Source organism: Zingiber officinale, chromosome 1A, assembly GCF_018446385.1.
Source record: "Zingiber officinale cultivar Zhangliang chromosome 1A, Zo_v1.1, whole genome shotgun sequence".
Taxonomy (NCBI): Eukaryota; Viridiplantae; Streptophyta; class Magnoliopsida; order Zingiberales; family Zingiberaceae; genus Zingiber; species Zingiber officinale.
The window spans coordinates 44866786-44882186 of record NC_055987.1 but is presented as its reverse complement, the minus strand read 5'-3'; the positions used below and the strand labels follow the sequence as shown (position 1 = coordinate 44882186).

The following is a 15401-nucleotide window of genomic DNA, read 5'->3' as shown; positions in this document are numbered from 1 at the left end:
TGAAATATTTTTATATTTATTTATTTTTTTAATTATATTCATTGACCTACACGGCTCCACCCGAGCCAAGCTTAGCACATGACTAAATAGGGGTTTTCGGTCCCATACCACAACCCATAAAGCCTTTCAGCCATATCTATTTCACTATCCCATAAAGTATATTCCATAAAGTAAGAACATAATCCAACTCATTTTCTTTTATACCCAATCATAGCACTAATTTTTATTAATGTTTGTCCATTCATCACTTTCTCTCCAGCATTTCTAGGTCACTTGATCATGCATCTGGAACAATAGTACACCGAGTCCCTTCGAATGGGTCTAGTGACTAGCACATGAAGTATTACCATCATGAGATCTGGGATTCGAATCTTGATAAAATCGAGGTAAATATCTCCCTTATGTGCTAGTTACTATTTCAAAGGCTAGTAGTCGTCCGTAAATTTACTTTCTTCGTGTTGACCTTGGGACGGGTTGGTGGGGGCGTTGGGACCGAGCGTATTTACCTTTTATCACCATGGAACAATAGTACACCGATCAAATACTCTAATAATCAATCAAACATCATGATTTAAATATCAAAAATGACATATTATAAGACATTTTTCTTTAGTAGAATGATAAATTTAAGGACGTTAGTCGCTCCAAATGGACAACCATGAGTATTTTTCAATTTATCCTAATGACCAATAAAATTTTTCATATAGTCAAACTAATCACCTCCAGGAATAATCAGTTCAAAAAATTAAATATAGATTATTAAAAAAATCACTTGACCTATTGAATTTGGGTGGATGAGCAAAATGAAAAAAAAAAAAAAAACAAAACAAAGGAGTGAGAAATGACTCAATTAAACGCTTAATTTGGATAGTGGGCAACATGATGGGCTCTACCACCTTCCACTTATTGAAAAAAAAACAAAGTGCACTAAACTATACTTCTTAGCTTGGAATCCAAGCTAGTCATAGTGTCGCCTTTCACCAAGTACTCATCATCATTGAGATTATAAATAATAATAATAATAATAATAATAATAATAATCTAATGTTTTAGAATAATTATTCAAAATGTGGATATCTTTAACAATTAATCTGCCCAACAAATCTTGGATCTTCTATCTCCATCTCTATCAACCTCTTACCTTTGGCAGTATCCTTGGAACAATGATACAATTATCAGAAATAATTGAGCTAAATAAACTGAGTTCAAGTTTATTTGTTAAATTTTTATCAAGCTAAATCCAGCAATAACTTCTAATATATCTATTTGATTAAATAAAAGCATTACTAGTAGTCATATTAAATAAACTAAAGGATAAGACTCTTATAGTTGGCTGCTCTAGAAGTGGTCTCAATCCCCTAAACTTTTACTTTTGTATAAATTATTATATATAAAAAATTGTATTATTTATTTGTATCACTAACATAGCCACTAATATTCTAGTAAAAAAAATAGGAGTGCTTAAAGAAGCAAAGACAAGGGACAAAAAAAAAATAGAACACAACCAAATTTATTTCATTTTAATTATTGATGGAGATAAATTTCACTAAGCCAATGAATTAATTAGTCCTAAATAAATCTAGTGGAAAATTAGGTATTGGGTTAATTAAAGCAATTGATAGTGATTATTGGGGATATTAAAGTGAGCTATATGGGACAGACCTAAGTGATGTTGTCTCCTTCTCCACCAAATGTCTTTTGGAAGTATATTATTATTATTATTGTTATTTTAAAAAATAATTACTTTTAAGATCTATTGACTCGACGTAATAATGAACTGAAATTATTTTAGCTAGTAATCCATATTACCTGCAAAAAAAAAAAAAAAAACAAAGAGGAGAGGAAAGGAGGTTAAAGGTGCCGGTGGCTCGTGGTTTCGTAGCGGCGACGGTATACCGCTGACGTGGAGGTGGAGCGGTGCTTTATTCTGTATACCGCCAACTAACGCGAATATTAGCACAAGACATCAATTTTTAAATTGTTAATTTAACAGTAATTGAAATAGCAATTTAATAGTATAGATAATATAATTTAGCAGTCTCTATAATTAATTTTAACAATATTTATACACTAATTTAGTATGTAACGTAAATCATCTTGGACAAAATTTGAAAGGACATCAACAGGCATCCGTTTCCATTAATCATCGAAATAGTTTTTTTATCCTATTTTTATTACTTGAATCACTCTTTATTTTCTCAGCAAATCTGAATGTTATAGCCACTAAAAATCACGACTGTTATAATATAAGTACAAGTGAGATCATGTTTAAATCAATCTAATATTAGCTAATATCCTATTGTAATAATTATAAATCATAACGGTTATAATATTCACACATGATAAAATACAGCGAACCAATAAAAATACAATCCTCACCCAATTATTGGTTCGCACCTAAGGAAAAGGAAATTAAAATTTTATTGACTGAAAATTTATTTATTACGTGAGTTCCCGACTCCTTTTATAATTTGATATCCTGATCTGTGTTTTATAAAATAAAAGACAATTTCAAGAAAAACTTTAATTATCTAGAGTAAGTCTTTCAAAAAATAAATATAATATTTTTAAAAAAATTCTAACAAATTATAAAAATTAATGCTCGAATAACTTTAAAAATTCTAAATAGAATTAAATTCATAATTGTATTATTCTCCTTAACCGAAGGTGAATCGATTGTGAGGCCGAGAGGCCTTTTGAGCTAAATCAAACGATTATTAATTTTATTTTTTCAAATATTATATTTTTGATATCAATATATTTTATTATTTATATATTATTCTACTCCAATGAGAAGAAATGAAGTCTCGACAAATTGTTGACTTTTTCTTCTTAGATTGTTTTTTTTAAAGAACTTCAATAACTCTTGTTAGCCGTGTTTCGTTATAAATTTCATTTATAAATTTTATTCTTTGGACGTCCCTTCTAATAAGAAAGAAATAGATGTTTCTCTTTTTGCATTTTGACGTTGAGATATTTTCCTTTAATCGTCTTTTTTAAAGAGTAAGGAAGGTATTTGTTGTACAACAAAAGTTGTGTCCATGTCTTCAGTGAGTTATGTAATGTGAAGGTAATAATGATGAGGTTGATTTCGTAAAGCCAAGGTGATAGTTTCGTTGATATTAAATTAAGTTGTTCTATGAACCTCAAGGCAAACTTAATCTCTGCTTAAAGGTAAACTTAAGCTCCTCTACTTGTAATCTCCTATATCATAGGTGATCGGACCCCACGGAGCAAGGGCCGACCACTACCAAGGAAGAGATGAGAGGAAGATAGAATAGAGTTGTGTCTCATGAAGGCACCGTCTCCCTCTCTTTTATAATCCTTGGTCTTGGTAAATAAGAAAAAATTGAAATAAAAATTTTCTTATTTTCTTTGTCATAAAAAAAAATTTAATTGATTAAAAATAATTTCCTTTTCTTAAATCAACATGTCGGCCACCTCATAGCTCCAAGCAAGAAAAGTTTTAATAACACAAGAATTAAAACTTCTTAATTTGCTTCCGAAATTTTTAATAAAAATTTCTCTAATAATTTTTCCCTTCATGGTTGGTTATAAAAGGAAATTTTATAAATTAAAATCTCTCTATTAAAACATGTGGATGATTTCCAAAAAGGAAAGTTTTCTCTAAAATTAAAATCTTCCTTTCAATCTACAAATAAGGAAAGATATCAAATTTTTTCTTAATCTTTTGTAGAAACTTATAAAAGGAAATATTTAATTTTAAAACTCTCTTTTTAAATCATGAACATGGTTACAAAAAAGGAAAGTTTTATCAAAAATTAAAATCTTCCTTTTAACTACAAATAAAGAAAGATATCAAATATTTCACTTAATCTTTTGTAGAAATTAAAACTATAAAAGGAAAATTTTAAATTTTAAACTCTCTATTTAAAACCATGATATCCACATAAAAAAAAATTTTAAAATAAAATCCTTTTAATTTTATTAGGGTTGGCCACAACAAGCTTGGGCTCCAAGCTATGGCCGACCCCCTCAACTTGACTCAACCCTTGACTTGGCCGGCCCAAGCTTGGACTCCAAGCTTGCTTGGCCGGCCACCTAAGGGTGGGTAGGAAGTGGGTATGCGGTTGGTATAATTATCTATATACAAGAGGCTACGATAGGGATCGAGAGGAGGAATTGGTTTTGGTCTCTCGATGAAATTAAGATTCCTGTGTTTGCCTCGAACACCCAACTTAATTTTATCAATAATAATTTATACCACTAAAGAATTATTATTGAACTATCGCACCAATCCCAAATTACATTTTGGGCTCCTTCTTATTATGAGTGTGTTAGTCTCCCTGTGTTTAAGATGCTAAATGTTCACTAATTAAATGAGTTACTGATAACTCTCTTTAATTAATGTCTTAGTCCAAGAGTAGTACCACTCAACTTTATTGTCATGTCGAATTAAGTCCACATGCAGGGTTTAATATGATAATCCTTATGAGCTCCTCTTGGGGACATTATCAACCTAGATTACTAGGACACAGTTTCCTTCTATAATCAACAACACACACTATAAGTAATATCATTTCCCAACTTATCGGGCCTTTTGATTTATCAAGCTAAATCTCACCTTTGATAAGTTAAAAAAATGAATACTAAATATATGTGCTTGTTGTTATATTAGGATTAAGAGCACACACTTTCATAATAACTAAGGTCTTGTTCTTTTATTAAGTCAGCACAAAAAGAACTTACCTTAAATGGTCCTGCTAAATACACTCAGAGTGTACTAGTGTAATTTTATAGTTAAGATAAACTAATACCAAATTACACTACGACTATTTCAATGGTTTATTCCTATCCATCTTAGTCGTGAGCTACTGTTTATAATTTATAAAGAACTGATAACATGATCTTCTGTGTGTAACACCATATACCATGTTATCTACAATATAAATTAATTGAACAACTACACTTAGCATATAAATGTAGACATTTTTTACCAATGTGATTCTTATTTCTAAATAAATGTTAATACAAAAAGCTAGGATTTTAGTATACACTCTAAGAGATACTATATTTTCCTCCTTTGTAATGGAACAACGTAATGTGAGATTAAGACTTTCTGCAGATCAATTTCGACCATTTGGTCAGTCTAGACAGTAATATTAATCTTAACCAGTTTATTTGTAAGTACCACATGTTAGTTTTGTTGTGGTCAATCGAGTTAAGTTAGGTCCTATGATTTTGATGCCTTGTGTCTAAGTGTGCAGGAACTTAAGAACACAAATAAGTCGAGCATAAGACGCAACCAACTAGAATGGTGACACTGGAAGTGAGTCGATAGGCTCAGTGCATTTGAGGGATGAGGTGCTGTGGAAGAGTATACCGGCGGACACGAAGGAAGCGCATGACACATCTGAGGGACAAGAAATCAGAGAGGAAGCCTGGTTGAGGAGAAGACCGGAGTTGGATTCAGGTGAGTTAAATTTTGGACGACCGAAGCATCACCCAAGCGAGCAAGATCAAAGAAGATTAGCTTGAAGGTTGATCTTGAAGATCCAAGGGGCCTCGCTTGTATGGAGGTGCCTCGGAAGCCCGCTGTTGGAGCTATCTAGCAAAGGCACGAAGAAACCTTAAGATCAAGCGAAGGCGCCTCAAGCATCAGTGAAGGAACCTTAAGCAGAGGCACGAAGGCGCCTTCCAACGTGGCAGAGACGTTGGTGACCATTACAGTTAGGATAAAACTTTATCCACAGTGGAGGTGCCCTAGATCCCTGTGGAGGCGCCTCCGAGTCACGTCAACCAATGGTAATCTTATCCCAAGAGACTATAAAAAGCCCCCTAGAGTTAGGAATTATGTAACAATCATTGTATTCATCTTTCTAGTAATTCCTGGGCTTTCAAAGTGTGTAAGAGGCTTCTCCGTCTTCAATGAATGAGTTTTTTAGTGAGCTTTAACTTTCCTTGAATTAACAACCATCTAGGTTATAACCAAGTAAACTCTAGCCTTCTTACTTTCTATTTTTATCTTATTGTTTAACTAATATTGTATCCTTGCTTAGTTTAAATAGCAAGAGATTTGTCTAACTTCTTTTTCAGGTCTATTCACCTCCACCTCTAGCTAACCTAATGTGGACCTACAATATTAACATCATACAATTTACTACCATGAATGTGTATGAAAGATGAATTTATGTTCCTTATTGTGCTTATGTCTGGTCCAACCAATCACAACGATAAAATAGATATTTTCTTGCAACCTCTGATTACCGAGTTGAATGAATTATAGAATATGAGGTCGGTAACTTATGATGTTGCTAGTAAAACTAATTTTAAATTGTATGTTTCATTATTATAGATGATCAGTGATTTTTTAGCATACTCAATGTTGTCGGGATGGAACATGACTGATAAATTAGCATTCCTACACTACATGACAGAGTCTAATACATTTTCATTACCTTGCAGTGGGAAGGTATCTTGGTTTGATAATCATCAAAAAAATTTTACCAGTTGATCACCTTTTCAGGTGAAATAAAAAAAAATTCTAAAGAATGTTATAATCAGAAAACTTCCCCCAACGATCCTTGCTTCAGGTGAAGAAATCATTGAATAAATAGATAGTTATGGATTTCTACTAGTATCTCAACCTGGTTTTGAATACCCAAGTGAAACACTACAACAAAAATGATTTTTCACAGTGCACAAATTCGCTTTCCGTAACGCGCATTGCACGCTGCATAATTAAAAGCTTGTAGGATTGAGAAAATAGCACTAGAGGGGGAGGGGGAGGGGGTGTAAATAGCGCTTGTGACTTTTCACTTTTTCGTAAAAACTCAAAAGATACGCAACGGAGATTAAAGACAGAAAATAAAATAATGCTAATAATTTTCTTTTTTACTTGGTTTGGAGCTTGTGAAGACTCCTACTTCAAAGTTCGCGATCGTTGATTGCTTTCATTGGACAATCCACTATCAGTTCGAATGTTACACAATTTGAGTATGAAAATACAAGTATTGCTCTAAAGTAAAAATACCAACAATTATAATTTTTTGTGAAGAGTACGGTTGTCAGAGTAGTGTTGCAGCATAGTAGCATCTGAAATCGAAGTAATGTAGCAAGCTTTTGAGCTTTGTATTAATTGAAGAAGTGTATCAAGAGTTGTGTATAGTACACTATTTGAGCTCTGCTTATAAGGGCAATCCAGGCACCTCTATGCCATTGAGGCTCTTGGACCGAAGCTGATCGACTCCAAGCTTGTCATGCCTTAGCCTTGTTAAGGCACCTCAATCCCTTTGAGGCGCTTGGATTGTTGTTATGGTGAGCGCTGAGTGGAGCTCCTCTTATTCGTCTCTATCCTATCCTAGGCACCTCAATCTAACATGTGTCGGTCAACTAGAAGCTGACACCTCACCTTGCTTATCACGCCGAGGTGATAGAGGTGCCTGAACAACTTTCAGGCGCCTATATCTTGAGGTTGCTGGATCCATCCAAGCGCTTATATCAGCTCATCCAGGCATTGTTAACTCTACAAAACTGAGTTAGCATAAACAAATATATAATATGAAATAAGAATATTCCGACAGTCTTGAACTGCCCGATCCTGACTTTTATATTTCCCGAAACCCTACGTCGGACCGACGCCTACTGTTCTCTCAATGGGGAGCGCGCTCTCACCTCCTACTCTCAAGAGAATTTACCTTTTGCCAAACACCTATTTGGACTTTTACTTAGCTTCTAACCTTAACCTCTAGGACTCTCGCTAGACGTCCGATCCTCGACCCGCCTAGACTTCCGCATTGGTGTTCGTGACCCCAGACTTCCGCCTGATGTTCTCAATCTGGCAAGTCTTCTGTCCAGTCCACCCAACCAAGACATGGTGCCTAATCCCTTGACCAGGACTTCGTGCTCAATCCCTTGACTAGGACTTCGTTGCCTAGCCTCAGCTAGGTCTTGCCTACACACTTAGGTAAGCTTGTTAGATCACAATACAGCTTAACTTTGAACCTTTTGCTATTATCAAAACTAAATTTGATTAGCTGGTATTTTCAGAATTAACAAAATGCTCCTTTTTTATTTATGGTAAACGTGATTCAAAGTTAAATAAAAAATATAATACTTAAAGAAATTTAACACAAAAGAACGTGTTTAGAGAAGCTTTAAAAAAATTTAAGTTATTATTATTATTATTATTTTTAAATTTTGCTCCCCTTATTTTGACATTCTCCCTGAAGATTTTGAAATATAGCTTATTTTAAGAGAGAAAAAATTATTTACATAATTTGTAAATGTAAAATGCCAAATATATATATATATATATATATATATATATATATATATATATCTATATATATATATATATATATATATATATATATATATATATATATATATATAATGATTAAAATTAGAACTAAATGAATTTATTTAGGAAAATAAAAATAAAATAATTAATAAGGAAATAAATTTATAGACTTTATTAGAATTTAATGAAATTTTTTCTAAATTTTTAAATGAATCATTTTAGATTTTATAAGAATAAATGAGTAAGAAAAAAAAGTCTATTTTAGAATTTCCTATTTAAGTTAGGAGTTGATGGAAGTCAAACTTATGTTCTTGTAATTAAACAAGAAGTTCAGTTTTTCGTCATTACCTTCCTCCCCTCCCCCAACCGAGCGACAGCGCGTGCGCGTCTGCCGCGCTCGACATCGCCTGCTAGCTGATCGCCGACATCGCTCCCCTGCCCACGTAATAGGCCGATGTTGGCATCTTCTCCCCTCCGCGTCGCTCCTTCAAACATCCGCACACTACGGTGCTTCGCCACACGCGCAACAGAAGTGTCGCTCCCTGAATGCTAAACGCTGGCAGAGCCTTCTATCATGTGAGCAGTACGCATGCACCTCTCTGCTGCTCTATTGTCGCAAGGGTTTCCCTGCCCACGCGAAGTACCGTCCACTATTCTGACGGCTCCCTACACTGCCGAAGCCGTCAATCCCAGCTTGCTATCACGAGCAGTCCTCGATTGTTCTCGTGCGCTCGAGTCGCTGCCGCCCTCTACTGTCTTCAACCGCACCACTGCCTATAGATGCCGCTGACCACTGATCAGCCCCCACCGCCCTAAGATTGCTGTTGAGAAGAAGAAGATTTAATCTGGGTAAATTTATTGATTAATTGATAGTTTAATTGATTTACTAATAGATAATATTGAAGGGTTAATTAGATGAATTAATATGATTTGATTATAATGATTATTAGGTCAATTAACATATGGTTAATGTTGATAATTAATGGATTTATTATTTGGTTAATTAATAATCAGGTGAGTAAATAGATTAAGGATCTATTAATTAATTAGTAGATTAATTAATCAAGAGGTACCTAATGAATTGATTTAGCTACAGAATGAATCAAATTGTTAAGTTGAAGAGGAAAAGAGAATAGAGAGAGGTAATGGATTATGTTAATAGATCGTTTAATATTAATTGATATATTATTTGTTAATGATTAGGTTGGTTAATTAATCAAATTAATTGATGAATTAAGATTGATTAATTGATGCATGATAATTGAAGTAGTTCAACCGATTGAGTTAAATGGGTAAATTAAGAGTCATTTAAATAAAGTTCATTTGATTAATTAAGATTAATTGACTTTGATAATTGATTAGACATCAATTAAGAGTGAATTAAGTTATTAATTAGTAGCTAATGGAAGAACTAATCGGATGGGTAGATTGATGGATTTACATATTATGAATTCTTAAATTTATTTTGTATCCTATACTTGTAGGATTCGAACTCAAAGTAGATCCCCTTGATGTGAAGACGATTAGGACAATCTACAATCGAGATGGATAATTCCTGCTTTGACCTCTTTAGTTCTTTCATATTAATGAATACTTATTTATTGTTGTTTATTGATTACACAACAGTTATTGCTTACCTTGACTTTACACTATTTGCTTCTTGAGTTGATACTTTATTATTTATCCTTACATTTAGTCTATTTGATATTCATGAAGTGTTGCTATCCATGTCATTTATTATTATTTATACTTGTGTCATTATGTTTACAATATCATGTGTAGCTTGTAGAGCTTTACCTGTGGATGTGGTTATTTCAGCTGGTTTGGTTATTATTGTGTGTATACATTTACCTCTGCATTGCCCACTAGACTAGATAGTGGTAGCATATATTGTCACCCATAGTCCGTAGCTAGATAGCTACATGTCCTGTCTGTCTACTAGACCAGGTAGTGGTAGTGTATATTATCACTCACAGACAGTGACATTTATATGCTCTGACTGCCCACTAGACTGGTTGGTGGTAGCGTGTATTATCACCCGATGTCAGTAGCTGAGGAATTAGATAGCTACCTCGTCCTATCTACCCACTAGACCAGATGGTGGTAGCATGTATTATTGCCAGCAGATAGTGGATACCCTAACTTCCCACGAGATCCATTCATGGTAGCATGTTGTTGCATGCAGTCAGGTTATTATATGTTTGTTATATGCTTGTTATGTGCTGAGTTTATACAAGTAGTTTTTGAATGTACTATATGTACTCCTGATTTATTGGTTATACCTAGTAGAGAAGATCAGTGAAGGGTTAAGGTGTTGGTTATGCTTTGTTTAGTAGATGATTTTATGTCGGTACTTTTACTTTTATAGTAAGTATTATTACCTGAGACTGCATCTTTTGATCTCCTTATATATAGTATCATGTACTATCTTCTTATACCCACTAAGTTGTTGTACTCACTACCCCTTACTTTTTCTTTGACTTTCAGATTAGCAGATATATGATGTGTTGTGTCGCTCAGAGGTCCTTGCTGCTAGTCCCACTCGAATTCGGATTTCTGTTTGAGTTGTTTAAGTTAATTTCCGCTGCTTGGCATTTATAGTTTTTTTCTATATCAATCTTAGCTTTGTTAGAATAATACGACTTTTATTTTGTAGTATGATCTCCTATACATGCATTGATATTTGTAACTTGTTGATTTTTATTTTGCATATCGGTCTGAGCTTTTTCTTTGATTTGTTTTATTTGTAAGTCTAAAAAAGAAAGTTAAGTTCATCTATTAGACTCATTTCAAATTCATTTTCTATTACTTTAACAAACTCTTTTAAGAATTTTATATTTGTTGAACCAAAAATTATATCATCTACATATATTTGAGTTATAAATATGTCTTTTTCTAAGGATTTAACAAATAAGATTTATTGGAGCAATCTAGGTACCGTAGGTTTTAATATTTGGGCAAAGATTTAAGTTAGGCTTATCATTATATTTGATATGCATTGTGAGTGTGCAAGATACAGGTACAACAAAGAAAGTCCAAGTATGATCTTGGCAAAGGAGAAAAGTTCAAGGATGAGTCTTGACGGTATAAGTCCAAGTATGTAGTCTTGGCAACGTAAGTCCAAGTGTGACTTGACAATGGATGAAGTCTCGGAGACATGGCCTCTTGGCAAATAAAGACTTGGCAATAATGACAAGGTCGATGGAAGCTCCAGAAGGTAAGGCGTGAAGGATGGGGAGACATCCGAGGGGCGCGAGCCTAATAGAGGAGGCTAGAAGGCTAGGTCTAGGTTGGTCTGGCGAGAACGAGTGCTGAGTGAATGTACATGGGTCAAATGCTATGGTTAGGTTGGTCTAGTTTCTATGCCCTGTAGGATCAAAAGAGTGCGATAGAGGGGGGGGGGGGGTGAATATCGCACTCTAAAAACTTTTCTTTTCGTGTTTTAAAAGACAATCAGAATATGTAGCAGAAAGTAAAAGACTCGTTTGGTTACTTGGTTTGGAGTCTAGGTCGACTCCTACTCCAAGACCCGCGATCCTTAATTGCACCATTGGCCAATTCACTAAAACTTTTCTTTCCGAAAACCTCGAAAAGAAGCAATGCGTACAAGTAGATGAGTAAGATAGTAACAACCTAGTATCTTACTTGAATTAAGTACAATGCAAGCAATATAAAATTATACTAACAGTATATAAAACTTGAAGCTCGGTCGACACTTCTTGAAGCAGTAGCTTGCTTATGAAGATGAGTAGTCGTAGCACGAACCACAACTTGCACAGAGATGAACTTCGAACAGATTTCTTGCTTGGTTGCTAAGCCTCGAACCTCGAGGTCTTTTTATAAGATTTGCCAACGTTCGATCGACTGATACATGGGTTCGATTGACGGAACCCACTCCCTTCCTTCTTCGTTGAGATCCGATCCTCGACATTAATGATGTTTAATGGTTCGGTTGGCCGATCTCTTTGTTCGGCCGACTGAACAAAGAACTTCCCTGTTCACCGAGATTCACACTTAATGCCCATTAATGTGATGATCTTTCGGTCGACCTATCCTCTGGTTCGGTCGACCGATCATCCTGACTTCCTTCTTTGCTTTGGCTCGATCTGATCTGTTCTGAGTCATCAAGGTTCGGTCAACTGATCCTTTGGTTCGATCGATCGATCAACCTTAGATTGGAACGTGCTCTGCTTTGGTCTGAATTGATCTCTTATATAAGTCAAGCTGGTTCGGTCAACCAATCCCTACTTTCGGTCGACCGATCAGGCCAGATTTGTAAAACAGAGTTAAACAGAATATTCCTGCAACACAAAGGTTACCACAGTAATATATATAATGCATGAGTAATATTAAACAGTAGAACTACTCCAAGCCTGTTTGGACTTGCCTGCTCAGTGTCTGATCGCCTGATCCACTAAGACTTTTCTTGCAATACTATATTAGTCAACAACAATAATAGCAACACAGAATACTATGGTAAACCTAAACTTAGATTTACCAAGATTCGCTGGTCTAGTCGACCACCTTACTTGGAGTTCACTCCTCCAAGACTTCTCATTACCTAAGGTTATCTCCCTCTAGGATTTTCACCATCTAGCTTCACTCACCATAACCTAAGGTTACCACCCCCTAGGGTGTTTCTCCACCTGGCTTCACTCACCAAGACTCAGTATTCGGCTACCCAGGGATCATGTCCTCCAAACCTATCGAATCCACCTAGCTTCCACGATCTACTGAGATTTCCTTACCTAGCCTACAACTAGGACTTTCCATGTATAACCAAGACTCAGTATTCGGCTACCCAGGGATAAGGTCCTCCAGACCTATCGAATCCACCTCACTTCCACGATCTATCGAGTTTTCCCTTGCCTAGCCTACAACTAGGGCTTTCTTAAACATATTTGTTAGACATTAAAACCTTGGAAGTCGATTGCATCAATATGCCCGATGGCTGCGAAAATAGTTGTTGGGTACTGTAGTAGCCAACCATCACTGTAGCAGCCAACTGTTATTGTAGCAGGTATTGTAGGAGTCGACTGTTACTATAGCAATTAACTGGTACACTATAACAGTCGACTGTATGAAGTCATTGGCCTATAATAGTCAAATTCCACTTAGGACCAGTCGACTAGTGTTACCAGTCAACTAGTGACGGGAAAATAGCTTGGTGTTTTCCTCCCAAACTCTATTTAATAGAGCTCGGGGTGCTTGGGCGTGATTGACGAAATAGAAGGGATTAACCCCTATTAGTATTCTTCCAACCTGGGGTACTTACACGATCGGTATGCAATTCATACTATATCAAAACTTTGGTATACCAAAGTTTTAGTATACTAAATTTTTGGTATGGTATTAGTATAACAATTTTTATATAGAAGATTTCAATATGGTGGTGAATACTAATATAGTATTACCTTTAGAAATGAAATTTAGACAAAGAAAAATTGTTCACCAAGGAGAATGAAATGGCTGATTTGCAGAGCATGCCCATTGTTAGAAAAGCAAGGAGAAGGCTCTCCAATTTGTTCAATTCCTTTCTTAGCAGTCAATTGGAGCTCCCCTAAGGTCCGTCCACTTCTCAACTCAACAAAATTGCAATGTTCAACAAGATTCAGCTCTAGATTCCCTAGAAAAGTCCCCTATGTTCTTGAAGAAGAACTTGTCAATTGTTTCACTTCATTGTCAAGCACCTTCAAATGTTTCTTAGAATTTTTCATCCTTACATTATATTGCTTGAGATCATTCTTCATTTCCAATTGAGTGGCTTAAATTTCTTTAAGGAGCTTCTCTATTTTTAAGGGTTGGTGCTTTTGTTGATAGCCCAATGACTGCCCTTGTTCTTGATTGTTACAATAGGAGAAATTTGGATGATTCCTCTATCTGGGATTGTATGTGTTCAAGTAAGGGTTGTTTGGCCTTAAGTTGAAGTTGCCAATTGCATAAACTTGTTCAATTTGAGCCAACTATGTAGTAATGGCTCCAAGTGGGCAAGCTTCTTTTATGTGTTACATATCTCCACACACTTCACAAATTGTGACAATAACATTTACCATATTAGTGTTCATCAAGTCAAATCTTTTGGTTAGGGCATCCATCTTTGTAGAAATTAAATTCAAAGTGTCTACATCATATTTTCCAAGGATTTTGATTGGATTGTCGCTACGCTCTGATGCCCACTGATGATAGTTGAGTGCCACACTTTCTCTTCTACTCCATCAAGTCCCTTGTGCACGAGAGCTCCACCTACTACAGAGTCTAAGGAGACATTAGTTTGATAGTTGATACTATTGTAAAAAGTGTGTATCATTAGTCAGTTCTCCAATCCATGATAAGGCCATAATTTTAGCATTTTAAATCTATCCCAAGCTTTAAATAAAGATTCCCCATCATTCTACCTGAAGCTTGCAATTAGATTTCTCATATGACTGCTTTACTTGGAGGGTAGAACTTCTCCAAGAATCTTTGTTCACACCGCTCCCATGTTGTTATACTATTAGAAAACAAAGAATTGAGCCAGACTTTTTCTGTCCCTCAAAGAAAATCCAAAAAAAAAGCAATCTTATGACCTCAGCTAGGACACCAATCATCTTCATTATGCCGCATATCTCATAGAATATCTCTAAATGTTGATTTGAGTCATCGGTGGGTCCTTCCCCAAATTGATTCTGCTAAACCATAGAAATAACCGCAGGCTTGATTTTAAAATTATTGGGCTTAATGGGAGGTTTGGTGATGCTAGACCTGAGATCCCTTGCATAAGATGTTATGTAGTCCTTTAGAGGTTTGTTTGTCATAGCTCTTTGTACTTTCTCATCTTCTAATTGTTTTTGTAGAATTTTCCTTCTAAATGTCCTATCAATCTCAGGATCAACAGGTAGTAAATTTCCTATAGTATTTGACCTTTGCATGCAAGAGCAAGTTTCAAATCAGGATTATTTGTAAGTAAGAAATTGCATACTTTATAAGCAGAAATTAAAATGCAGAAATAAGAGAAATAAATTACAAGGTATTTACAAAATAAGAAAATATAGAATTTTATTAACAAAAAAAAGTATCTAAAGTAACTAAATCACTTATCAACTAATGTCAATCACAAACAATTCCCGGCAATGGTGCCAAAAGCTTGTTGCCTCACCGC

At 35.0% G+C, this 15401-nt stretch overlaps 1 non-coding gene across 1 annotated transcript; it reads left to right on the top strand.

The window, feature by feature from the left end:
* The first annotated feature begins 14583 nt into the window (after nt 1-14583).
* Nucleotides 14584-14690, top strand: LOC122039324. Its single transcript, XR_006128168.1, has one exon. It is a non-coding gene; the product is annotated as a small nucleolar RNA R71 (small nucleolar RNA).
* The last annotated feature ends 711 nt before the right edge of the window (nt 14691-15401 follow it).